Genomic DNA, 8,480 nt, shown 5'->3' on the forward strand with positions numbered 1-8,480 from the left:
TCTTTAGAATTAATCATGAGCTCTTGTTTCCTTAATATTAGGGGGATTCATATTGTGTGTATATGTGAACTTATAAAAGTAATACCTCAATCCTCATCTATCGTAATCAATTTTAGTTAGCTTTGGAGTGTATTATGAACCATTGCTTCTTTATAATTAGTGACTCATATTAATTTTTTTGAAGTTGTAAAATACTTCAGTACACATTAACACCTTGTATAATGAAAGTGAAATGACAGTTACATTTTACTCTATAACAATTTAATTTATATATATATTTCTAAGCATCTTCTTAAATATCAATGATCCATAAAATTATCAAGTTCTAAAAAGCTTTAATATAAATTCACATATTTGTAATAAAAATAAAATAATATTTATATCTCCATAAAAAATCATTTGTTACCTATGATTTTAAACATTTTTTAAATTTATTATATCTAAAATCATTTACCATACCACTGTTAGAATGTCAATCCCAATTTTTTTGAGAACGACATCTTACAAAATTTACTCTTGTAAAGATAGTGCAACATAGATTTCCATTCTTTAATTATTTTGTTTCCTCAAAGATTAAAGAAGGCCTATAAGATTTGCAATGGAGAACAAAGTGACAATTATTTCCTCTTTTAATGATTAATGAGTTGCAGACTAATCTTTTTTAATAGAAAAAACTAAGAACTATTGCATTATTGAAATTAGAAATTCATATTAAGGGAATCTTATGAAATTGTGAAACATTTTAATACATATACTAGCATCTATTTTTAATAGATGACAAAGTGATAGATACATAACCTACATGATAGATAGATTGTTAACAATCATATTTCCACGCTCAAACTGATATAAGCCATTCTAGGTATGTTTAGAATAATCATGAACCAATATTTCCTCCTTTCATCTTGTTAAGTCCAAATATGTTTATTCTATTCTCTCAGCCGAGCCTGTTGTCCTCGACCACCTTAATTCTTGTTGGAATTTGTCCCTTGCCCAAGATGAATGGAGGAATATCTTATCTAATCTTTGGACTTGGCCCACTTGGCCCATTGAACCCAAGGTCGCTTGCTTTTTGTGGAGAATGTTGCTCCACAAGTTGCCCTTCAAAAAGCCATGGGGGGTGCCTAATATCTATTATGTTTGCAGAAAGCCTGAATTTGTTTTTCATTTCTTTTTCCATTGCTTCTTTGCTCGAGAAATATGGATTCTGTTTGGTCTCAAACTTGATGACAATTTCTCTTTTGATAATATTATTTTTGACAAAATTAGTGCTAACAATAAATGGTCTAACATGTTTTGGTCTATGCTTTCCTTTGTTATTCTCTGATTTCTATGGAACTATAGCAATAATGACAGTTTTGAGGGTAAAGGTAGTGCCTTATTGAGCCTTTGAGGAAACTCATATTTGTTGATGTTGCCTTGCAGGTTACAACTGTCTTCAAGATTAAAGAAAATCAGTTTCTCCAACTTCTAAAAGATGAGAAAAGTGTATTGGAAAAGAAAGAATTAGCCCATGGTTATACCATTTAGAAAGATGTTGACGGTTTTAATATCTCATTGGCACACTTCATTCAAAAACTTAAAAAGCAAGGAAACTGGAAGAGGAGAGTAGAGGAGGAAGATGCACCTGTCAAATTCTATGTTCCTTCTCTGGTCCATTTCACTACCAAGGAGTCTAGAGAGGAAGAGGAGGAATAAGAAATACTAGATTTCTAAAATTTTATCATGATTTTTGATGTATTTATCGTTGTAACTCTATTGCAATCATAATGATTGTTGTTTTTGTTGTGTGATTGAGTGGATCATAGAAAACAAATGTTAGAGATTGTTGTTTTTTTTAGCATTGTAACTTTCTAAAAACTTTTCCATTAGATTCCTGATATGCAATAGCAATATTTCCTTAGTATTAGTGATCTATATTAAGTGTATTTTTATTAGTCTCCAGAATATTTTAGTACACGTGTACTAACGCATATTTGGCCAAAGATTGATGTGAAACAAACTGTTACCTATAATTTTGGGTATCTTCAAACTGAATCAGAACTTTTACTTCCCAACATCTAGAAGTGTGCGTTCCAGATTTATTTGAGAGTGACATCTAAGACATTGCAACACAGATTTCCATTGTTCAGTTATTTTGTATCCTCGCTGCTTTAGATTCCAATGTTTTGTTTGATTATTCCTTGCAATCCAACTTCCAATCACATCAGTTGCTCATAAGTACGAATGGAAATCAGAAACTAAACGGGGAAAACTGAAACCTTAAAACATTCAGACGATGGTGAAAGAAATGTTGAAAGCAAATTGCATATAAAACTAGGCATTCAGATTAACTTCCCATTATTATTATTACCAGAGAGACATTCTTAACTTCTATGATCAGATCTCAATACAAATGCTTTTGGTTTCTCTTTGAAATGAAGCCAAAGCAGGGTGGTCAAGATGGGCCAAAAAGACTTGTGATCGCTCAAGCACCCTCAGACATCTGATCCTCCAATTATGGCTTACAAACTTTAATCCAATTATACCACCCACCTGAAACATCTGTCTTCACTTCTTCTTCAGCAGCAGGTGTCACAACTTCTGCTGCAGGAACAGATGTTTCCTCAGCAGCAGGGGTTTCTTCCTTCTCCACAGGAGATTCAGCAGCAGCAGCAGCAGCAGGGGCTTCTTCTTTCTCCACAACTTCTTGTGTTGGAGCCTCATTTTCCTCACCTACTTCCTTAGAAACCTCCTTTTCTTCTATTTCTTCTTTGGCAGCACGGGATTCTTCTTCTGCTTCCTTTGCAGGTGTTGTTTCTTCCACCACATCTTCTTTCTCTTCCACAATTTCAGCAGGTGGGGCTTCAGCCTTCAGAGGCACTTCTTCAGTTGCAGGGCTCACTTCAGCGGGCATGGCAGCTACCTGCACAAATCGATCACAACATATAAGTTAACTCACATCATTCAAGACCGATTCTTTAGCATGCATGATCAATTGAACAGATCGATCCATGTGAGTCGATCTACATACCTCAACATCGGCCATTTTGGAATCTCAGATGAAGATTTGACAATACAGTAAATAAGATCTATAAATCCCAAAAATCCTGATCGCTGGATCAATTCTGGTGGGTGTTGGACAGTAGAAATAATTCATGCAATACAAGAAGCCTTGGCGACCTATTTATAGGAGAGGAAAGTTGGAAGGATGCTCTGGACTTTGCGTCGCTAGAAATATAAACTATTTAGTACTGAAAAAATAAAATCGGAATGAGACGGCAGCGTCCAAATCCACAAAATGTCATTTGACGTGGGGGAGTCTCGAGATAGTGGAGAGAGTGCGTGTAAACTAGAAAACGTTTAATTTTGTAACCGTAAAGCATCACCGCTATAATCGAAACATATAATTTAAGTTTTTAAGAATGATTGTATTCGTTGTAATTATTATATATATAACAGTACTAAGTTACAATGCTATAGAGTTCAGAGTCTAGTTTCATTGTATTCATTTCTTTACGATGTTTTCGCTTATTATTATAAATTTTAAAATAATATTAATCTTATTACAGAAGCTATTGAGAAATGTGGGTATTTTCTTTGTGGTCCAAATGGATACAGTCTTACCAAATATAAAGATGTCAAACTCAGCGCAGGTTCCTATGAAATTTTGTTATTTCAAATATACATATATTGAATTGTTATATGTTTTGGACTCGATATTTACACCAGTTACCCAATTCATCAAGCAGCTTGAGCGGCATTACCTTGCCTTCGATGGATCCTTCATCGCCAAATCTGCTTACTTAGATCTTCAGCTGGCCCACAATGAGAAGATGCTTCCATTCGAGAAGCTCATTGATAATTTTGAAGCAGAATATATCCTTGTTGCGAAGGATGATACAGAGTTCACATTCCGGACGAATAAAAATGATCCAAGGTATAAATTGGTCCCAGTGAATTTGAGGTACCTAGAAGCTTGGAGTGATGTTGTTCTAGAGTCAGACAAGCATATATGATGAGATATTTATTGGTTTTACAAGCTTTCTCGCACATGGTTTTAGTTTATCAATGCAATCTAAATACTGAAAAACCAAATCTCGTAGTATTCAAAGAGACCGTTGTCCCTATTCTTGACAGTTCTGTTTGAACAACTCGAGCTACTTGTCCTCTTTCTCTTCAACAGGGTTTATTATGCTAGGTAGGAGACTCTAGTTTTCGCCGAATTTATCATATTAGTATTTTTTTTTGAAAGATACCAAATCATTAATCAATGTTAAATTTTTAGTTTCAAAATACATATTTCTATATTTGAATGGTATTTTTAAATTGATTATTGCAAATTTTCCTAGTGGTTTTAAAGAATTTTAAAAGAAAAATCAATTAATATTATTCTTTACTCATCTATTCAAAGTAAGATGATTTAAATGAAAGAGGACATTTCAAAAAATTTAGCATTCAAAATCTGAACGACTAATTTATCCTATTACTATTTTTTTTGAAAAGATACCAAAACATTAATGCCATTCCCAAAAATTTAGCATTAAAAATTTGAATATTTATACTTATTGGTTCATCTCCAACCGTTCAATTGATGGAAATTAATATGTTGCTAAAAGTGAGGAAAACATTTATAAAAAATAGCAAGGATTTGTTCTATGTTTCCATATGTTGTTTTAGGATGGCAGAGAAGGAAAATAGTTTATATGCAAGAGTCATGCAGTACAGGTAATGCTTTGGAAAAAATGGTTTATATTATACGCTTTAGAAATGGTTTTAAGTTATCTTTTTCATGGCATGGAGGATTAAATGGTATTATGTTTTTTTTTCGTTTGAATTTTTGTCAGAAGTTTAACATTTGTGCAGGTATATAAATTGGGGGTTTCGAGATTTGTTTCTAGGCGGGCAAATTGTGAGCGTGAAAGAAGTGGGTGTTGGGCAGATTCAGATGAAAGTGTCGGTATATCCTTTTCCAACGTCTTAACCTCTGTGTTCTCCATGGTCGACTATTCGACTCCCCACGGCTCTATACTATTCACTTCTTCCCCTCTTCCAACAGTATTTCGGTGACCAAATTCTTGGGCTTTCATGTCTAAATAATAACCGTCAGATGATCCAAAGCTTATCATTTTGCAACCTCATAAAAAATAGGGTTATTTCTCCGCGCCCATGAGGACCTCCCGCTAGCGCCATTTATTTTTCTGCTCACCAATTTGGCCCCTGATTTCAGTATACTCGGGACTAGTTTTTATGCATGGGAAATTCAATTTTTATCATGCTAAATAAAGGGACTTGAGATTTTTTCGGCCTGCTGATTGTGTAAGTGGGGTTTTCTAGATTTTTGCAGCCTTGGATCAAAATTAGGGCAATATAGAATGCGAATGAGCTTGAGTGGATTAGGCATGCAAAGCAAGTAAAGCCCTCGAATAGTGCTTTACGTTAGGGCCTGACATTGAAAGCGGGTTCATTTGGGTGTAAATAAGGAATTGATCAAAATTATCCTTCTATTGATGACTACAATGTGTAAGCGAGTGACCAACCTACTTAATTCTCAAACACCCTAGCCATGGTGTACCGTCTGTGTGATAGTAGTGGTATTCATTTTTGAAATGGAATTTCTGTTAAAAGTTTCTCGTTACACTATTACTTTAATTTTTTATGAAGTGTTTTGTGTTTTCTTCTTCTGCTGCTGCTCTTAATTTTTTCTCTTCTTGTGCTTGTTTCCGTATTTTTCATGAAATTTGTCTCCCTTTTGTGTTTTGATTGCGTGCCTTGAGTGAGTTAGTCTTAAATTTCTACATCATGCCATTTGTTCAATAGCCTTAGAGTTTTAACTAATTTTATTGTGGGAGCACTTAAGAAGTTAGCGTAGCATTACTCATTCCAGGATGTGAAATTTGGGTTATGAGATGAAATAGAAGCTTAATATATGGCTTAGACACAATTGTAGTGAATATGCCTCTCTACCAAGATTTGGGAGGTTTTAGCAAGGTAATATGAGAAATTAATTGTTGATTGCTAAAGATTTGACCTAATTTCATGTTGAGGGAATGTAAAATGTCGTTTGCTTGTCTGGGACTTGGAATCAGGTTTTGTAGATGTCAAATTTTGTAGCTTATTTTATGTCTTCTACTTGGTACTTTATTGGCTATCGATTTTATGTCAACTTTTAGCACCTTTTATAGGAAGAGGCACATTTCTGGGATGTCCTTTAGTAAAAGAAAAAATACGCTTAAGCTTAGAGAAGAGCTATAGAAATTTTGTTCAAAACTTTTAATTGTACATTGAGATTGGCTAAAATTAATTGAAAAATTAAACTCAATGAAGACAATAGTATCCTGCAAAATAATATCAAACAAGCTTATTGATCTCCTTCTCTTTCTCACCTTAAACACATTCTATTTGTATTTTTCTTTATTATATATACACACACACACACACGCACACACACACACATATGTATCTATGTACATACATATACAACTAGGGTCTCAATATCTATATATATACATATATACATACATACATACATACATATACAATTCCATGAGGGTTAAATATTCAACTAGGGTCTCGATGTGTATTTTATGCACATTATGTTCCAAGGGTGATGTTGAAATGCTTAATAGGATTGAGACAATATATATGATCTTTTTTTATCCTAATGTTGTAGAAAGCTTTCTCAAAAGAAATAATAATGATGGATGTTTCTCCACAACTTTCCTTTTCATTTATATTGGTAAATGTATTGTTTTCCTTGTATAACTTAGAATATTATTTTTAAAATACTTTTGGACAACTGATAAAATATTGCTTATATTACACAAATTTAACTCTTGCATCATAGAAGAAAGTGGTTTAAAAAGTTGCATAATTGGATGGTTAGTTGAAGATAAAACATAATTTATCTTCTTGTTTTTACAGAGAAGAAATTGCAATTGGTGGTTTCAAACTTATCAATTTCCATGTCAAAAGTGCACTTGCACCTTCACAACAATCAATGCCTTACCATTTCTTTAAAAAAAAAAACTACTACTCAATACAATGAACATCGTTACAAAATGCACTTCCACCTACACAACAATCAATGCCTTAACATTTCAGTAACAAATCAAGAGGCAGGGACTAAAGCTCCACCAGAGCCCTTGTTTTCTATTAATCCTTGTTTTGGTAGTTGTGCAGTTTGTAAGAAAATTCATTTATACTATAGTACTACTAAATTTTGTCATTAAATGAAATTTATGAATTTATGATATCACTAAATTTTGTCATTAAATGAAATTTATGAATTTAATTTTCTATAATGTGATTGGATGAGGCCATTTTTCCAAGCAATCTTTTTTATTTTTCTTTTGTAGCAAATATAAGTGAAAATAAGGTTTGACATTTGGCAAAGGTAACAAACATGTCATTTTGGAGGTTTTGTGTGCATTATGCTACATGCCTATGACATATGTAATCACACTATCCTATGTTTAATCTACCTCCTCCTCACAATTATGCACGTAACTTCTATTCTTAGTGAAATAGTAAAATTGGTTGTGGATTTGGGTACGTTAACAAGGCTGAACCTTTTGTAATTTTGAGCTTCAGTATTTCTTCTATTAATGTGATTATTTTCATTTAAAAATATATGACTATTTCTTATGAAAAAATTAAAATTGTGATTCCTAAACTTGCTTCAATTTGAGAACTATTGTTGTTAATTTGTTACACCAAGAGGCGTTCTATACAATCACATCACGAGAATATGCCAAGATTCTTTGTCAATTAAAAAGAATTGGGAGCGGTTACAAACTTCCAAATTAAATATTAAAAAAGAATTTCTGAAATAATAGCTGGCTGAAATAATAGGAAGCCAAATGGAGGTAGGCCTGAAATAATAGGGCCCAAAAAAGTAGGGCCCGAAAAAGTAGGACCCGAAAAAATAGGACCCTAAAAAATAGGGGTGGAATAATTTCAATATGATTTTTTTTTTTGTTAAATATAATTTTGCATGCACATTCATGCTTATTTTTTGTGGGGGGTGGGGGAATTTGAAACAAATTCATGGAATGTGAAGAGACATCTGTCGGGGGATATGAGAAGCCTCTTAGAAGTTATAAAACCAAGGCTCCTCATTTCATTTTCATTTTATGTTTTTGTAGGAAGGAAGAGGTGGAGGTTATTAGAGGATTAGATTGGAGTTTTTGAATAGGAGTAGATTGAAGTTCTGGAGTAACATTTTTGCAGGTGAGATTTCTATTTTTTATTTACATTTTCATTTAGATTTAGATGTAGATGTAAATTGAAATTCAAAATTAGTTATAATATTCTACTTTGATTTAGATTTCAATTTTAATTAATTTCATTTAGATTTTGAATTCTATTCATAACTATTTAGGCTTGCATTTAATAGTTGAGTCTTGCATGTTTGATTTAGATTTAGATTTGTATTCAAAATCTATTTGATTTATATATTTTATAATACTTTTCATTGTTAATGGTGCTTGATGGGAGTG

The sequence above is a fragment of the Cupressus sempervirens genome, chromosome 5 (assembly GCF_028749045.1).
Source record: "Cupressus sempervirens isolate cs-2001-9-10 chromosome 5, ASM2874904v1, whole genome shotgun sequence".
Taxonomy (NCBI): Eukaryota; Viridiplantae; Streptophyta; class Pinopsida; order Cupressales; family Cupressaceae; genus Cupressus; species Cupressus sempervirens.